The sequence below is a fragment of the Sceloporus occidentalis genome, unplaced genomic scaffold (assembly GCF_023333645.1).
Source record: "Sceloporus occidentalis isolate IW3139 unplaced genomic scaffold, rSceOcc1.0.p SCAF_3, whole genome shotgun sequence".
NCBI classification, from domain to species: Eukaryota; Metazoa; Chordata; class Lepidosauria; order Squamata; family Phrynosomatidae; genus Sceloporus; species Sceloporus occidentalis.
In genome coordinates, this window is record NW_028316983.1 from 197,688,960 (window position 1) to 197,709,574 (window position 20,615).

A 20,615-nucleotide genomic window follows, 5' to 3' on the forward strand; every position below is an offset into this window, starting at 1 on the left:
CTTAACACTCCAGTTGTACAACAGCAGGGGGAACATGCAATCATGTTCAGCAATGACTACAGGGCAATGAATGAATAAAACTAACAGAGTTGTGTCAAGGGTGAAGGTTGGAAGATCTTGTATATAAAACCTGAGTGCTGACAACAGCAGAATTTGACTAAATATGATATACCAATCATTTTTCAGTTGTTTTGCCTGTATCATAAAAGGGTATTTATTTTAACCATGGGGATAACAAGTTTAAAAGAGAAAAAAGACATCAACAGAAGAAATGATACATTCTCAACTGTGCATATTTAGCTTGATCTAGAAAGTTTCTGGCAGCTGATTCCCATTTAAATAGCTGTGGAAATCTATCTACTGAACACCCTTCTACAATGACTCAGCCCTCATATCTTCTAGGAAAATGTACACAAGCTGCACTGAGACCAAAAGATATACTGTACAGATTTAAATTCATCTATATACCATTATTATAAAATAGTTCTTTATACTGTACTCTAAGCATAGGTTTGTTCTTCATATTGTTCTCTAGTTAAGGAAAGTTACTGTTAACTCTATTAATGTCTAGGCTTGCATACAGAAGATTGTCCCATTGGTACTTTTAAAAATGTATAATATTCAGTGATGTTGCCACTGAGGGACAATCACTTGTCACAGAGTTTAGATCAGCTGGTGACATTTACCAACTGGTAGGTGATGTCCCTGTGATTAAGGGAAGCAGAAGGACTCTCAGAGGTTCCTCCCCCCCCCCCCCCAAAAGCAATCTTGGCATCACTTTTTGAGGCTGAAAGAGTGGTGAAATGACACCAAGATGCAGAAGAAGAGAGATGCAGAGAAGAACAAAGGGGCACAAAATAAGCCACGGCCATAACACAGCAGCTGCTTTAGTGGCACAAGTGCTGCCACTGCTTGTTTTTAATCTAAAGATAATAAAGCAACAGTTAAAGTGTTAGTAACCTGCCTGGTGAAACTTTCTTTAAGTGAAAACCCATCTCCAAAGAACAGCAGGGAAACATCAGGACAGAACGTACATGGAATGAATCAGAATTTGAAAACCCGCACTGAGCTTCAATGGTAATTGGGAAAGATGGTAAAATGATAATAAAGGAGTATATGAAAGAGATTTGGGAAAAGCACTGATGAAGATCAACTTCATACTGTAACTTTTGTTCTGTTATTATATTAAGGAAAGGAAAGACTGTTGAAATACTACATCCAGAATATATCAGAATATTGGCTTGGTGAAATAGATGGATGATAGATGGGATCCTAAAATTAAGGAAAGTGGGGAAGAGGAGAACCATAAAACAATTTGGAAAGACAAGTGAAAACAAGAGAGATGAAAAGCGGACTAAGATAAAGGACTAAGGACAAAGTAATTTAAGAATTAAGAAGGTAGAAGAAAGAAGAAAGAAGGCATGAAGGAGGGAATAAGTATATTAATTTATAGAATGAAAAAATAATAATATAATAAGCTGAGATCAAATCAGGATAACCTAATTTGTCATGGTTTTAAATCTGAATTTCAGGGTTAAAAATAGAAATCAGAAATCCAGATCCTCATGGGTCCCATTGACTAGTATTTCTAATCAACAAACAGCATTAATGGTTTTGGAATTAGGTAGAATGGGTTTGATTCCAGGATCCTCCATGAGTACCAAAATCTGTGGAAACTCAATTCCCATTAAAAACAATGGCCTAGTAAAATGATGTCCTTTATATAAAATGGCAAATCCAAAGTTTGCGCATTCAATTTTTAAAAAAATATTTTCAAGCCATGGATGATTGAATCCATGGTTAAAAATATCCACAGATACAGAGGCTTCCTGTAGTCATAGAAAACAGCAATCATGTAACCCACTATTCAGCAATAGTTAGGCAGGGTTCTTTCAGATGACACAGTGGTTCTCATATTCATAGCTGCACTGACTTTTCCCTTCCATACAAATATAAACACAAACAACAACAAATACCTCTCAACAATTAATTATTTTCTTTATGTGTTACACTTAAACTACAATAACATTATAAATTCTTTTAAAAATCATAATTTGTGCTTTAGCTTAAATATATATTCAAAGAATACATCCTTCCAACAGTTCTTCCAACAATGTTGGTGCCTTCTTTGAATGGCTGTAATATTTAAAAAGAGATCACTTCTATTCTCCTCAAGAGCAGCCCTTAAATCCCTGGTGACAAGCCTTCTGAAAGAAAAAAACAGGCTACTGAGCATTCACACATACAGGAGAACTAAACATATTCACAATACTACTTAATGTTGTTTTCCTTGCAATAATCAATGTCTTCTCATAAAGATATTATTTGCATATACCTGTAATATTGAATAAAATATATTAATTCTATTCTTAATAATGATTTAATCAACAATGTGGATTACAATTGTAGCTCTTAATCCCTGAATCAACAGGATTGGGCTAGATGACTGGGGGGGGGGGCTTTCTAACACTATGGCCCGTTACAGACTGCCCAAAAGGGGCGGTCTCGGGGGCTGCCGGTTGCAGCGCGGAGGAGTCGCAGCAGCCAAACTGCATGACTCCTCCGCGCTGCAAAGAAGGAGCGCGAAAATCGCGCTCCTTCCGCCAACCCAGAAGAGATGCCGCAAGTGCCAAAGCGCACACTCGTGGCGTCACTTCCAGGCCACGATGTGCGCACGCAGAGCATCCGCTATGTCAAAATTGCGGTGCCCGTGTGGAACGGCCGCCGCCATTTGTTACGGACTCTGACCGTAACAGGGTAAGGGGCGTCTAGAAAAGACGCCCCTTTTTAAAACTGGGACGTCCTGAGGATGTCCAAAATGGCGGTGTGTAACGCGCCTTTGTTTCCATTAAAATGCAATAGGACAGAACCAGGGGATAGTTGTGAAACATGTCCTTGGCCCTATCCCTTTCCCCTTCAGCTTACTTGGCCCACTGCAGAGCAACATGCAACAAGGAAGGCATATTGACACTTGCAGGCCCATTTTTGAATCTTGCAGGATCATTTTATTCTACACAGTTATAGCATGCTGATTCCACCTTGCCTTTGATTTTGGCAAAATTCTAGAGCTCTTTCATAGAGAATTCTTAAAACTCCTCCCTAATCTTCAGACCCCAGAATTCCATAGAGTGTTGCCATGGCTATTAAAGTGGAATCATATTGCTGTACTTGCTTAGTGTGTAAGAGCCCCTAGTCTTCTTATGCCTACTGGATAGAGGCATGGTCATAGGACTGGATCTAGTGAGGAAAGGGAGGGATCATTTTGTGTGCTTGGATTGATACAGAATACTACTTGTGTTCAGTGGTGTCATTAGGGTTGGTGTCTCCTGGTGTAGTAACGCAAGGTGTCACCCCGCCCCCAGTTGACCTCTTCCCATTACCACACCATACAGAATCCTTAGTAATGTTTTTGTACTAATGTTACTCATAAATCACTGAATCTAAGGGTAATAGTTGTGACATAAATAACTAGCAATTAAAATTATACCTTTCAATTACAATATATGCACATCCTTAATGTATTTACATATTAAAATAAAAATTTGGTAAATTTTTAAAATGTTTTTAAAGAAAACAAAAAATAAACTTTTTAATTTTTTTTTTAATTTTATAATTTAAAATTTTAATTTCTTTTTTTAAAAAAATATGGGTCATCTCCTTTCTTCTCTCACTGAGCCTCACCCCACTCACCACATCTCTTACAGCATTTTAAATTGAATGCCACAGCCCATTTCTGCCAAAACACAGATATTTGAAGAGCAGTAGTATAAACCTCCTTAGGGTGTCACCTGGTGCAGTCTGAACCCCTGGCACCCCCCAGTGACACCACTGCTTGAGTCTTTTTCAATCTTCTGGAAATAATCTGATGATTTTAGTGTTAATCTGGGGGTGTTCACATCTCTGTAAAGGATAAGGACAAAAAAGAATCCCAGGGGTTTTAGGTTAAAATGGCCCAGTACATATGGGCCCTTTGCGACACCCTTGTCACGTGTTAGGGTTGCCTGGGGGTGGAGCGCCCACACAGCCCACAACCCTAGCACATGATGAGGACATAACAATGATGGCACCCTGTATACATGGGTGCCACCATCCTTACGTAAGCACCGCGCAGCATCCACACGGTGCCACATGGCACTTATGTAACCAGTGCGCCAGTGGCGCACTCATTACGCTGCCACTGTGGCTTTAGAAGAACCCACTTTTTGCAGGTTCTTTTTATGCCTCTGGGAAGCTGCACAGTTTGGTGGCCGCAGCTTCCCTCCGGAGGAAAAACAAGCATCGGGAGTCTGCCCTTTTTGGGTGGTCTGTCCTATGCCAATGTTTTGCAAACTCTCCTTTGGAATTTCACAGAACTGTTGTAAATTAAACTAAACTGGAATGTAGGGATGTAAAGAATATTCTCCAAAATTCGAAAATTAGGAGAAATATGCCTAATTCGACAATTTCGATAACATTTTAGAGAGAAGAAATTCTGAGCACTTCTCGATCAATGAGTAAGAATTTTGATTTTTAATCATTTCGAAATGAAAGGGAGAGACAAAACTTTCAGCTGACTCTCGGATGGCCAGGATTTGCATATTTTGTGTAAGAAAAGCTACCATTCATCCTGGAGGCTACTTCCTTTGTTAGGGTGATTCCTCCTCCAACTTTGCTCATTCACAGTTTTGCTTTGAAAAACAAAAGAGAACAAAAGGTGAGGCCTTCTGCCCTTTATGCCATGCTCTGAGCCTCTGCCATTCAAATTCTCACAGGAGAGAAGAAAGGTGAAATTTTAGCATTGGATCACAGATGTGTGTGTAAGCATATACATGCAGCATTACACTTTCAGCTGCTCCACAGTTTGTGTGTGTGTGTGTGTGTGTGTGTGTGTATATATATATGCGTGTGTGTATATGTATATGTATGTATATATATACACACACACATACACACAAAGATGTGTGTGTAAGCATATACATGCAGCTTTACACTTTCAGCTGCTCCACAGTTGGTGTGTCTGTGTGTGTGTGTGTGTGTGTGTGTGTATATATATATATATATATGCATGTGTATATGTATGTGTTTGTGTATATATACACACACACACACACACAAAGGTGTGTGTAAGCATATACATGCAGCATTACACTTTCAGCTGCTCCACAGTTGGTGTGTGTGTATACACACACATACATACACACACACACACACATATATATATATGCATGTGTGTATATGTATATGTATGTGTATATATATATATATATACACACACACACAAAGGTGTGTGTAAGCATATACATGCAGCATTACACTTTCAGCTGCTCCACAGTTGGTGTGTGTGTGTGTGTGTGTGTGTGTGTGTGTGTATGCGTGTGTGTATATGTATATGTATGTGTGTATATATATATATATATATACACACACACACAAAGGTGTACGTAAGCATATACATGCAACATTACACTTTCAGCTGCTCCACAGTTGGTGTGTGTGTATATACATATACATATACATATACATATATATATGTGTGTGTGTGTATATGCATATGTATGTGTATATGGTCCTTGAGGGTACCCCAACTCTAGCCTCCCAGTTCACCATAGAAATTCACTGGCTGACCTTGGGCAAGTCACATCCTCTCAGCTTCAACTCCAACTCCTAAGTATTCCTTCATGGTAGGTTTTATTCATGGCAGAATTCTTGCCATCGCACCCTACTCTGCTCCTTCTTGAGGATTCCTGCTTGGCAGAAGAGCATTGCCACTTGGCACCCGACCCCTCCCCTTCTCATCTGTGAGGGTCACACTATCTCAGCTTCAGAGGCATCCCATGGCAAAACTCCTCTTTATGCCAAGAAAACCTTCAGTTTGTCCCATCTTCCAGTGTCATCCTGATGTTGAACAGGGGTCAGACTACATGCCCTCTAGTATGCCATGTATTCCTATGTATTACTTCATAGCAGAAGGGGGTTGGACTGGATGGTCCTTGAGTCCCCTCAACTCTAGCATTTCTTGTTGGGGCTTCACAGTTTATTTTTTGAGACTGGGCTTTCCCCCCCCCCCTTTTGTGTGTGTGCCTTCAGGGTTTTTTAAGCATAGGAATGTTGTTTAAACCTCTGCCAAACTTCCTTTTGACATGGTAATTGAGTTTGAAATGCAAAGTAATTAGCATAATTATTCGCCTTGTCTTTTATTGTCATTCAGAGAAATCTGTGAAAAATATTTCGCTGGCTGCTGAAAGGGAGAGAAGAAATCACCCTTTGAAAGGGGGATTTGTGGAACGAATATTTTTTTAAAAAAATTCTCCTCAAGGTCTCAATGAACGAGGAGAAAAACATGGGTTTCTCCAATCACTAGAATGTTGGACAATTATGACAATCTAGTCCATGCTGATCCTTGCCATCAAACTTATTGATACTAGAAAATAATGATTCTATAAAACCATGGGTTCCTATATCCTGGTAATTTGTTCCAAACTCTCATGCAAAAATATCTGCTGCTTCCTGATTCTTTTTGTATATTTTTCACGTTTATCCATCCAAACATTCCCACCCCACTGAAAAATGCCTACTTTCACTCCTTGAATACAGGTGCATGATCTCCCTGTTAAACCTGACAGTGTGGAGGGAGATTGAGGGTTGGATGGAGGAGAGGGCAGGAGGAAAATGCAGAGATTAGAAGCTCTCGGTCTGTATCTCTGTGTGTCACATGCATTAATCCAGTGATAAGCGTATGTATTTGCACTTTTTAAAGAGTTGCTCTTAGGACACAAATAAAATATCATGGAATGGGGGTTGGGATCTTCACACAACCTATGGTTGTCAAAATTCTGTATCAAAAATATAGAAGCAGTGACTACAGCAATAAGAAATACCAAGGTCCACCATATTTGCTTTGTCAGGAAGAGCCCTAAACTGAATCTTCATGGTTATACAATACACCTCATTTGAGTGACCATGATTTGAGAAGCCTATCTCCATAATATACACAAACATACAACCCATCATTTCTCTATGAATAGGTAATGCCATCCATGGATATGTTGTATATTTGTTGTTGCTGTGTGCCTTCAAGTCATTTCTGACTTATGGCAACCCTAAGGTGAACCTATGATGAGGTTGTCTTGGAAGTATTTGTTCAAAGGACACTGCCTTATCCTGAAGCCGAAAAAGTGTGATTTGCCCAAGTTCACCCAGTGGGTTTCATGGTCAAGCTGGGAATTGAACCATAGTTTCTAAAGTTGTAGTCCAACACTCAACCCCCCTCTCTTTACTCACACACACACACACACACACACACACACACACACACACCTATGCAATTTTTGATAGCCATGCTTGATGCTCAAGGCTGATATTTATATCCCTATATCTTAATATAAAGATGACAAAAATATTTGCATCTTTAGATTTTGCTATTGTACCAGAATTCCCAGACTGCTCCCACCCTATCCACCCTATATTTTAGAGCTTGTTCAACTGTCTCACTTATTCATAGGCACTCAGACACACACTCATATGCACCTACAGAACTCTGCTGCAAGTACCATGAGTTTTAGATGTTCTGCACACTATTGGTCTCTAGAGAATTTTGTAGCCGGTTGAATGGTTTCTGCTTACCAGCTTGTGTGAATGTGTGTAGAAAATCTATCTTTCATTTCAAACCAAAAGTACATGCCAATTATGGGGAAAGAAGTTTTCTGTAATGGCTAAGTAGTTTCAAATGCACTATTGACTTGTTTTTTCTGAGGTCCTGAAACAATCACAAACAGAGCTTTTTCCAATTCAAGTGATGGCAAGAAACATATGGTTAAAACAGTTAAAATAAATGGGAGAGGGGAGTATAAATGGAGAAAAATGAAGTAAAGGAAGGTATGTCAGTTCCTTTCATTTGGGGGCTCTCTTTGATGTTAGCTAATATACTGTAGAAGATAAGGTGCATTTTTAAGAGGCCTTACTCCCAGCGTCTGCATTTGTTATTGTTGTTGTTGGGTGCTTTCAAGTCATTTCCAAATTATGGCGACCCTAAGGTGAAGTTATCACAAGATTTTCTTGACATGTTTGTTGAGAGGGGGTTGGTTGCCTTTGACTTTGGACCTTATCACACATGGGGGGGGGGGGGGGTTACAGCTCAGATGCTCAGTCACTCCTGTTCTAGCAATGCAAAGTGTGATGTTTTTTCACACCAGATCCAGAGTCACTCCTCTCTAGCAATGCAGATTGAGGTTAAAACGTGATGTTTTTCCACACCTGGCTGCCTTTCTGTTGTCCTTCTGAAGTGAGGGGCAAGCGAAGTCAGTTTGATTCCAAGCAAGTCATGTGATGCGGTCACAAGCAAAGAGGAGTGAGTGCACATTGAGGGTTCAATGATTCAAATCTGCACCCTTGCACATGCTCAGTGGGGCTCTGGATGCTGTCCTCCTTCCCTGCCCCCTCCTTAGCTGTCATCCTTCATCGAGATGCAGGAGCAGTCAGGGGATGATGGGATAGGTCGCTGGGGGTCCCTGGGGCCAGGATCAGGATGCAGGAGCAGTCAGGGGATGATGGGTTAGGTAGCACAGGGGGCGAGATGGGGGTGCAGGAGCATTCAGGGGATGATGGGTTAGGTGGCACAGGGGGCGAGATGGGGGTGCAGGAGCAGTCAGGGGATGATGGGATTGGTGTCAGGGTGAAGGAGGGGAGCAGATCGGAGTCTAGGAGAAGGCAGGGGATGATGGGATTGGTGTCAGGGTGAAGGAGGGGAGCAGATCGGGGTCTAGGAGAAGGCAGGGGATGATGGGATTGGTCTCAGGGTGAAGCAGGGGAGCAGATCGGGGTCTAGGAGAAGGCAGGGGATGATGGGATAGGTGTCAGGGTGAAGGAGTGGAGTAGATCAGGGTCTAGGAGAAGGCAGGGGATGATGGGCTTGGTGGAAGGAGGGGAGCAGATAGGGGTCTAGAAGAAGGCAGGGATGATGGGATTCTTGGGAGACTGAAGGAGGGGAACAGATTGGGGTCTAGGCCACGCCCTCCCTTTGCCACCGGACTGCTGCTGTGAGCTGCATTTGCTGCCGGGCGGTCCTCCCGGGTTGTAGAGAGGTGCGCAACTGTGCACCGGCCCGGGAGCCGCCCACGGACTGTGAACTGGACTTGTACATCTCCAGCGTCTTTGCAGCGGCTTGTTTGGTGAGCGGACTGGGAACACCTGGGGGAAGGCGGAGAGAGGGGCGTGTCGGGGCAGCGGCACATATAAAGCTGGGCTGCCTGGTCTCCTCCTTCGCCATGCCCTCCCTTTGCCACCGGACTGCTGCTGTGAGCTGCATTTGCTGCCGGGCGATCCTCCCGGGTTGTAGAGAGGTGCGCAACTGCGCACCGGCCCGGGAGCCGCCCACGGACTGTGAACCAGACTTGTACATCTCCGCAGCTGCATTAGTCGTGACTGCGCCAAGGCAGGGGAGAGGCACCCTTGCCAGCCATCGGCAGAGAATGACTGAGGTGTCTTCTCTCTGCCTCTGGTGCTGTATTGTAGGGGGAGGAGGAGGTTATGGATGTGGGGAATGTTTTGGGTGGGGAGGCAGAGGGTAATCTCCCTGGCTCGGGCGGGGCTCCTATTGGAGTAGTGTGGGGCAGGGGGAGGTATAGCGGTAGGAGAGTGGATCAGCGTTCCAGGGGAAGGCGAGATCGATGCTTAATATCTATCTCTCCTTCCCATCCCTCTCCTAACCAAAAAGATCTGAGGGTCACTCCAACCATACCACAAACCCTGTCTCTGCTCCTATGCAATGCCAGGTCCATCAAAAATAAGACACACATTATCCACGGCTTGCTTGAGGACAACAACTGTGACCTGGCTTGCATTACTGAGACCTGGTTAGGGCCTGAAGGGGAAGCTGTGTGGGCTCAGGCCCTACCTGCCGGGTACTCAGTGAAGGACCAGACCAGGTTAGGTGGGTGGGGGGGGGGGTGTTGCCTTGGTGCATAAGAACACCATGTCTCTGACCAGAAACCATGTCCGTCAAACCTCCTATATCGATTGTATTTACTTGACCCTGAAGGCCAGAGACAGTCTAGGGATTCTGTTGGTCTATCGGCCACCCTGTGCGCTAACAGACTCCCTTAACGAGCTGACACAGTTGGTCTCGGAGCTGATGCTGGAGTCCCCCAGGCTTTTGGTCCTGGGAGACTTCAACATCTCCCTCGCGGCCAACTATATTCCACCCGGTGCGGCTCAGGAATTCATGGATACCATGACATCCATGGGCCTGTCACAACTGGTGCTGGGGCCTACGCATTCCGCAGGTAATACACTTGATATGGTCTTTTGTTTGGACATGGAAATTCCGTGGGCGGAAATATCTAATATTTCCCTCCTGTCATGGACGGATCATTTTCTGGTAGAGGCAAAAATCAAGGCATCTACCCAGATCCCTCCCGGGGGTGGCGGACCTATTTGAATGGTCCACCTTCGAAGGCTGGTGGAACCCAGAAGGTTCCAGGAAGCCCTAGAGGGGTATATGGTTGGAAATAACAACGATTCTGTTGATGCCCTGACTAACATCTGGGACACTGATCTCTCCAGGGCTATACACAGTATCGCTCCCAAGCGTCCTCTCAGGCCTGCTTCCAAAAAGAAGCCTTGGTACACGGAAGATCTCCGGGCAAGGAAGCGGGTGCTGCGATGGCTAGAGCGTGTCTGGCAGAAACACCAGTGCTTATCCGACAAGGCTCTCCTAGACCGTCTTTTTGACGACTATGGAGAGGCGATAGATGCGGCAAAGGAATCGTTCTTTGGCGCACGTATCGCGTCCGCGGAGTCGCGTCCAACAGAGTTGTTCAGGGTGGTGAGGGAACTAACTCAGCTCCCTCCTGCCCCGAACCCAATCCTTGAACCAACTAAGGCCTGCTGTGACCAATTTAACAACTTCACAGATACAACCTCTCGGATAAGGGAAGGTCTCAATGCCAGCGTTAGAGCAGAAACCAGAATAGAGGTGTCCAGAGCCTCCGTGGTCTCGGTTATACTGGATCATTTTGAGTCGGTGAGTACCAAGGATGTGGACAAGATCCTTAGAAGTGTTAGGAAGACAACCTGCTCCCTCGATCCCTGTCCCTCATGGCTAGCGGCTCAGGGGGGACCGGTAGTAACTGAAATGTTACACCGGATTATTAATACATCTCTGAGGGATGGGCAATTTCCATCGAGCTTAAGCTTTTGGCTCTGCTCAAAAAGCCATCCCTTGACCCCCTGATGCATAACAATTATCGGCCAGGTTCGCTATTGCCATTTTTAGGGAAGGTGATCGAGAGGGCGATTGCAATCCAGCTTCAATCGATCTTGGATGAAACGGATTATCTAAACCCATTTCAAACCGGCTTTCGGGCGGGTTGCGGGGTTGAGACTGCTATGGTCGCCTTGGTCGATGATCTCCGTCTGGGCATGGACAGGGGTAGCGTGTCCCTGTTAGTGCTCTTAGACATCTCAGCGGCTTTCGATACCATTGACCATGGTATCCTTCTGGAGCGCCTGGCAGAGTTGGGAATCGGGGGCACTGTGCTCCAGTGGTTCCGATCCTACCTCTCTGGGAGGTTCCAGATGGTGCAGCTGGGGGACGTGTGCTCCGACAGGAGGGCCATTACAGCCATTCTGTCTCCCATGCTTTTCAACATTTACATGAAACCGCTGGGAGAGATCATCCGGAGACATGGGGCGCGGGGTTATCAGTACGCTGATGACACCCAAATAGTCTTCTCTATGTCTCCGACTGATGCAGTGACCGGGGATGGCATCTCTCCTCTTGTGGCCTGTCTGGAGTCGGTAATGGGCTGGATGAGGGAAAACAGGCTCAGCTTGAATCCAGAGAAAATGGAAGTACTCGTGATAGGTTCCCCCGGTCCGGGAATGGCAGTGGTTCCACCTGTCCTAAACGGGATCACGCTTCCTGTGAAGGACTTGATACGCAGTTTGGGGGTGCTCCTTGACTCGTCGCTTCACCTTACATCTCAGGTGAGTGCGACGGTCAGGAGCACCTGTTATCAGCTTCGGCTGATACGCCAACTGCGTCCCTACCTGGGCCGGGCTGACCTAGAAACGGTGGTACATGCTCTGGTAACCTCTCGCTTGGACTTCTGCAATGCACTCTACATGGGGCAACCCTTGTACCATACCTGGAAGCTACAATTAGTACAGAACATGGCAGCAAGGCTGGTTATTAATACACCTAGAACCAGCCATATAACACCAGTCTTAAAAGACCTCCATTGGCTGCCTATTCGCTTCCGGGTGCAATACAAGGTGTTGGTTGTTACCTATAAAGCCCTAAATGGCTTGGGTCCAGGGTACTTAGAGGACCGCCTCTCCCCGTACAATCCGCCCCGCACACTCAGATCAACTGGGCAGCAATTGTTAAGGGTTCCAGAGGCCAGATTAGTTGCCACCACTAAGAGGGCCTTCTCCATCTCGGCCCCCAGCCTCTGGAATGCGCTGCCCTTTGAGCTCCGCTCAGCCGCCTCCCTTACCCAGTTCAGGAAGGGGTTAAAAACATTCTTGTTTGAGCAAGCTTACCCCTGACTCCCTGACCCCTAAAGTATTCTCTCTTCGCCCCTTTCATCAGCATGTCAAGCTGGCACGAATTGTGGCGCTTATTGTTTTATTGTAAAAGGTTTTTAATGCTATGTTTTGATGTTTTTATATTGCTGTATTGTTGTATGTATGTTGGAAACTGCCTTGGTCTTATAAAGGCGGTATATAAATAAACTTTTACTTACTTACTTACTTACTTACTTACTAGGAGGACGCAGGGGACGCAGGGGATGATGGGATCGGCTAGTTGGCAGAGAGGAGGAGATGGCAGGAAGGAGGAGGAGGGGGATGACGGAGCAGGATGCAGGGGCCAAGGGGGGTGGCATCGGAGTCCTTTTCCACACCAGACCAAATCACAGTGCAATCGAAGGGAGCCCGGAAGCTAATTCTGTGAAGTCACTTTTTTCCCAGTTTTATCAAAATGAGGGGTGACTTCAGAAACACTGCTGAAGCAATTTGCAAGGAGCTCCCATAGAAATCAATGGCGTCTGATAAAACAGTCACTTTATGACATGAAACTGCATCATTGGAAGTGCAATCACTTCGGAAGTGAGCTGGAACTGAGCCACAAAACCACCAAAAAGCTCTGTGTGATATACCTCTTTCTCTGAGGCTGAGAATGTGACTTGTCCAAGGTCACCCAATGGGTTTCCATGGCTGAGCAGGGATTCAAACGTTGGTCTCCAGAGTCATAGTCCAACGTTGAAACCAGTACACCACACTGGGTCAAGTGTCCTTATAGGATGGTAAAACACGTGGTTGCAATCCTATGCACGGTAATTACAGTCATGCCTCACCCAATAAAGCCTCTGAGAGTAAAGCTCCTTTTTACAAACATTTTATACATGCCCAGCCCCTGTCCTTTCCCTCCTTTCCTCTGGCCAGCTGGAAGTTGTTGTTGTTGTTGTTGTTTTCAGCAGCATCAGCACTGAGAAGATGGTAAAGAAGGCCTAGAGGCCCTAGAGAAACTGCACCATGTTTGTCATAAGCAATGCAATTAAAGAGCAGCTAAAGTGAATGCACTTTGGAAGAAGCCTCCAACTGATATCAAGAATGTTCAAAATGTTTCTGTTTTATTTATGTAAGGATTACCTAACCTGAATGTTTCATTTCACATGGGTATATTATTTAGTATTGAACAAAATATTTTTGAAGCATGCTGAATTGCTGCTCATCATCATCATCATCATCATCTTGTGGTATAGGAAACTATCCCTAGTCTTTCTATGTTATTTCTGCTGTTTATGTTACTAATGTTGGCCTATGTTGACTCTTCTCATGAAACAATTAAGTATTTAAAGTTGCATTTGGAACAAGCACTTTCTGTTGAACACAAGAAACTGAATGTAGAATTCCAACAGCAGAAATAAGAGGTATAATACCCAGGAACACATCTACTCAATTAACTGAGTTATACCTGTAACTGAATTTATTTCTAAATGAACCAGTTTAAGATTGGATGACAAGTATCATTTTTGGTGCCTTTTTTCTGTGCCTAGTGAAGAAATGTGAATTCCACAATGTTTGAGTCTGGTGCAAGAGTTCCAAAACCCAAAATCATGAGATTTCAGTGTCTGGTAATATTTCAGAGTGCGACTTCATCCAGTGTTTATAAGACGTTGGTCAGCCTCATTGGCTAGAAAATACTTGTGTGTGCATCATGGGTCAGCTTCATTGGCTAGAAAATATTTGTGTGCACATGCATGTATGCTACAGATCTGGCCTTCCTTCCTTCCTTCCTTCCTTCCTTCCTTCCTTCCTTCCTTCCTTCCCTCCCTGTGGTTTAACCTTAGGTTGTTGTACATAAATTTATGTAGCACAGCAGTATCTGTCATAACATTTGCAAGCAGAAAAGAGAAATGAGGGGATGGAGGAACACAGAAGGTGAAGGCTGACATGTCTGTAATGAGAGGCGTATGATGGAGTGACAATCAACTAACAATTTTATTTATATTGGTCTTTCATAAAAAAAAATTACAATTGCTGGAACTATAAACACATTTAGTGCACATTGTAACAGTGAGCATAAGCTTCCATTGTAGGCTTGAGCTAACCACCCAAGAAGCTAAAACCAGCAAGAGCAGCCAAGCCAGCTGCACAGACAAACAAAAGGCATTATAGTCTGCTTGTTCCCACTACTGTAGACTCTTTCACATGACAAAAAGTGATGGGAGCATAGCAGGATGCTCCAGTCTCTATTGCACAATTGCTTGAAGATTATCAGACTATGTCTCTCTATGCTCCCGTCACTTTTCTCCATGTGAAAGAATCCTATCATGCATTTGCTGCTTTAATAATTACTTAAATAAATAATGTTTTTGGCCTAGTTTATATCTAAAAATGGTGTCTACCTCTTTTTTTGTCAAGATAACTGGATTTGTTCTTTGTCTGGGAAGAAATGGAGAAGGCTAAATCCTATTCTTTGGCCTCTAACCTCATTGATTTAATTTTCTTTTTCATCTTTCACAGAATCAGAATTATTAGCTCTGTATATCACACCAGTATTGGAAAGAGTGAGTGTTTCTTAGAGATGGGACTTTTTGGTAAAAAAAAAATTTCCCAGTTTGGAACTATTATGCAGAGGCAGTTGATTTGTAATGTTCCTGAAGATAAGTGCATCATGGTTAGGTAGCTATTTTTCAAAGCTAATGGTTTTAGAGAGCACCCTTTAAATCATTTGTAATTAAGCATTGTTAGGTTTTCACTCTCCATTACAATGAAAATCATTGCACGTGAATTGCTCATAGAGTTTCTACTGAATACATCACACTGGGCTGTTTAGCTGTGGAAATTATTGTGAGCTTTTTTTTAAACTTCTTCTGCAGATATGCAGTAGCTCATATTGATGGATGTGTTAGAAATACTTAAAAGGACTCATTTAACACTATCCATTGAATGTGATTATTTGTAATAGCCAGTTGCTAATTTTTGTTAGAGTCCTCTAAAGCAATGAAAGCAAATATATACTTTGGCCAAAAAGTAGGGGAAATACAGCCTACCAGGAACAAAACAGAAAGGACAATGATTACTAGATTGGAGAAATCAAATGCATTAACCCATCAAAACTGCTACTGTGTCCCCAGAATTTCATCATACCCAGACAAACCTTTCTGCCATTGCAATTAGAATAAGTGGGAGACATGAATAAAACTTGCTACCTGGTTGAGTGACAAGCAATAGCTGCTGAAATCCCTTTTCTATACAACCATTAAATGTACAGAAGTCCTCTCCAGTTTTCAAGTCTGGGAGCTCTACCTCAGTTTATACACTACCCGTTTTCTTGTGTGAACTGACCCAGATCCCTGCTTCAGGATACTTATTCTAAGATGCAAGGCTTTGAGCAGATCCATGTCCTTTTTCGCTTTTCTCATTTTCTGTTTCCCTCAATCCTTTCTCTGTCTATCTGTTGTATATCATGAAATTTATATATTTTTGCATTACTGTATATCGAGTTGCCAGGTGAAAAACAAGAGAGGACTTTAATATCTTTAGCTGCATAGAAGAGGGAATTTCAGCAGGTGCTGCATGCTATGCAAGTGCCACCTGCTAAACAGCCACACAACTTCACAACCATTAATGACCACACAACCATGGCCATGTCAAGACATGCACTGGTTGCATTGCATTTGAATTATTATAATGCGGTCTACATGGGGCTATATTTGAAAAATACTCACAGACCTCATCTGGTCCAGAGAGCTTCAGCCAGATTGTTAATGTGTGTTGTCTACAGGGAGTACACAGCTCCCTTGTTGCAATACCGCCAGTGGCTGGTGGTCCATTTCTGGGTTCCATTCAAAGTGCTGGTGATGACCTGTAAAGTCCTATTCATCGAGTCTATGCTATTTGAAGGGCCATATTTCACTTTATGTGCTCATCAGACCTCTAAGATCATTTGAAGAGGCCCTCTCTCTGTCGCATCACTTTCTCAGGCTTGCTTGGATGAAACAAGGGAGAAAGCCTTATTGGTGGCTGTGCCTAGACTTTGGAACACGCTCTGTAAGGAGGCCAGGATGGCTCTGTCCTTGTTCCCCTTCCCCTGACAAGTTAAAACATTTTTATCCCATCTGGCTTTTACAAACAGGATTGGCTTTTAATGCTGTCCCCTGCTGTTTTTATTGGCTGCATATAGTTTTAATGAACTTTAATGTTTTTAACTTTATAAATATTTCAAAATAACTTGTACACTTATTTTTTTACTAAAGTTTTTGTGTAGTTTATTAATCTGTATTATTTTAAAATATGTTGTTAGCCACCTAGAGGATAAAAATGAATTAAATAAGCAATAAATAAATAAACAGAAGCTCTGTCCTATCACCTGGCAATCCTAACATCTGATAAGTCTCCCAAGTGTGTAAAAACTATTGTCTCTTTTTGAAGTGGCTGCATTTCATTTCCAAATGAATAGATGTGTGTGGTTTCACACTGGCCAGGGTGACCAGATGTCCTCGTTTTCCAGGACATGTCCATTTCAGCCTTCTATCCAGGAGGAATTCCAAAATGCCCTTTATTTTGAGCATGACTAAGAAGCATGAATTTATATTTACATTAGTGTTTTTAGTTTTTAAGTTTGTAATGTCCTACATTTTTTCTTGGGCATCTTCCATTTTGCGGTTATGACATCTGGTCACCCAGACTTTGGCAGGAATGATAGAGGCGATGAAAAACACACAAAAATCTAAAGTCTTGTGTGAATGAGAGTGTATGCACATTCACATACTATAACCAGAATGGAGCGGGATCTTTCCCTTGGAACTTAATGCTTCCTGATGATTCTTTTCTACCTTCTGTAGCCCTGCACGCGCCCTAAAATCCAGCTCTCAACTGAAACTCTTTGCACCACTTTTTAAAAATAAAATGGAGGTTTCCAAGGGAAGGGAGAGAGGAAGAAATGTGAAATTTGCTGGGACCGGATACTGAAATACATCGTTGGAGCTTTGCCCATGCTGGTTCTTCACGTGAGATTGTTAAATATTTAAGGCTGTAGTTCTAGTAAGCACTTATTACTGAATACAGAGAACTGAATTCAGTCAACATAAATGGTTTTTATTATCCAAAGGTTCCCTCTCTGTGTGAGAAAACTATTCCCCACTTGAACATAAAAACCTATTGGGTGACCTTGGACAAGTCACACTCTCTTGGCCTCAGAGGATGGCAATAGCAAACCTCTTCTGAAGAAATGTGCAGAGAAAACCCTATGATAGGTTGACCTTAGAGTCACCATAAGTAAAAAAATGACTTGGAGGCACATAACAACAATAACATGTGAAAACAATAGAGTATGTATGGAGTAGTAGTTCAACTGTGCACCTTATTGTGAAGGGAATCAGGTATAGCCCCAGTGGCAGAGTATTCCTCAATTATCCACCATCCAACCATAATCTCTTTGTGCAACAAATCAGAGTGAAGGAAATGTCAAGGAGACTGAAGTCATGAATGCTGCAACACAAATGTGCCAATCAGTTTTTAAATGAGGAAAATGTTGTGCATCTACCCAATGGCACAGTGTTGTGTGTTTTCAAGTTGTTTCTGACTTATTGTGACCCTATGGCGACCCTATCATGGGGTTTTCTTTGGAAAGTTTGCCACTGCCTTCACTTATACTGAGAGTGTGTGACTTGCCTAAAGTCACCCAGTGTGTTTCATGGCCAAGTTGGGAATCGAACCCTAGTCTCCAAAGTCATAGTCTAGCACTCAAACCACTATGCCATGCTGGCTCTCCATACTGACATAAATATAGACTCTCCTTCAAGATTAGTTGTGTGTATCCAAAGGCAACTTTAAAGCACCATCTGTGGTACCTTTCTTGTGAAGTGCATTTGTGAACATCTCTGGACAGAACTTCCATGTTCATTTTTCTGTTGCCTAGTGATAACTCGGTGTTTTTTATTTCTGGCTCAGGTAGAAAATCTCTTCCCTATTTTAAAAGTTCATTTACAAAGGACCTGCCCCTACCACCTACAGCAGATGCAGAAGATGGCTAAGAGAAGCTGCTTTGTTAAAAAAAAAATTCTAATTAACATTTTAATAGCCTTACAAATTATTAAAACACCCCGTAAGTGCCATAAAAATCCCATAGTAAGGCTGAGGTCTTTGATCACTTTTAATGTACCATAAAAGCATATATACAAGTAGAATGGTATTAAATTATATTTCATTGCTAATCTCCTGAAGTTTTATATTAATTTAATTTGAAGATAATTCAGTTTTGATTAAATGTTTCAAGAGTACTTCACTTGCCAATTACAATTCAGGAGGGACAGATGTTCAAACACTTCTGCAGATAACTGTGTATTTGGTTTTATGTGCATACACTTGCTAGTAAACTCACCTATCTTTTTGGTATGCTGAGCTGTCATTTAGACTAGATCAAGCTAAGGTTCTAAATGCATTCTAAAACCCCTTACTAAGTTGGTTTTGTGCCCACCTTTCCTTCATGAAGTTCAAAGTGGCATCCATGGTTCCACTCGCTCCATTTTATCCTCACAACAACCCTGTGAAGTAGATTACATTAAGACATTGTTGTTGCTGCTGTGTGCCTTCAAGTTATTTCCAATTTATCGCAACCCTAAGGAGAACTTATCATTGGGTTTTCTTAGCAAGTTTAATAAGAGGAGATATGCCATAGCCATCATCTGAGGCTAGGAGAGTGTGACTTGCTCAAGTTCACCCAGTAGGCTTTACATGGCCAAGCTGGGATTTGAACCCAGAGTCATAGTCCAACGAGTCATAGTCCAACATTCAAACAAGTACACTATGGTATGTTGACACAGATCCAAAAATGTCTAATGAGCTTCCTAGATAAATGGAGATGTGAAATTGGATCTGCCCAGTCTGTCTCACATTGGGTATACTTAAAGCCCTAAGGAAAATGAAGTCCTACATGCTCTTGATGGTCCACAGACTTTATTATCTTAAAAAGCCCAACATATTTTGGCCTTGTCACAAATTGGCCGTCTTCAGGGACTATTGTAAAATGTATCATATGCATACCTATTACCAGAGATTTCAGGAGTTGCAGTCTGTACTCTCAACAAAGTGGATACTCTAAGTATTAGAAGGAAGGGACTAGGACTACTTAGGTATGAAAATGATAATATGGATAATAGATGATATTTGATTTTTAAGAAACTATGTTTTTAGAGATGATTTACTGTATGTGTTGTTCCAATACCACAGCTATAATAAATGTATTTTTATTCATTTTACAATAGCCCCTGAAGAAGGCCAATTTGTGACAAGACTGAAACTCATTGGGCTTTATAAGATAATAAAGTCTGTAGACCATCAACAGCATGTGGGACTTCATTTCCTTTATCTCTTCCACTGTGAATATGTGCTTTCCAGTTTTTGTTGTTGTTTGTTTTTTGTTTTTTTTCCCCCTTGAAGCCCTATAAATCTGGCCCCTGGCCTCCATCTGACTTTGCAATGATTTTTCTGACTTCTTAAATAATTTCATAATTTCAATGTTTAAACTAGACCTCTTTGAACTACTCCTTCAGCTTCTTTAACTACTTTGAGACCCATTTCAAACCAGCTTCAGAGCAGGATATGTGGTTAAGACTGCTATGGTTGCCTTAGTGGATGATCTTTGCCTGAGCATTGACGAGGGAGTGTGTTTCTTTTGGACCTCTAAGTGGCATTCAGTACCATCAACCATGGTATCCTTCTGAAACATCCAGGGGATTTGAGAATTAGAGACATTGTGCTTTAGTGGTTCTCCTTCTATCTCTTGGGCAGTTTTGGCAGTGCTTGGGGATAGCTGCTCCTCAAAAAAGAAGCTGTTATATGGTATACTACAAGGTGCCATTCTATCCCCCATGCTATTCAACATCTACATAAAACCTCTGGGAGAGATCATCTGGAGGCATGGGGCAAAGTGCTATCAGTATTCAGATGACACCCAAATATATTTTTCCATGCCTTCAAAAACAGTCTCACCTATTGATAGTGTTTCTTCTGAATGAATGTCTGGAGGAGATAATGGGCTGGATGAAGAAAAATGAAGCTGAATCCAGACAAGACCAAGGTGCTTACTATTAACTGTCTTAACCTGGGTTTGGAAGTGTGTCAAC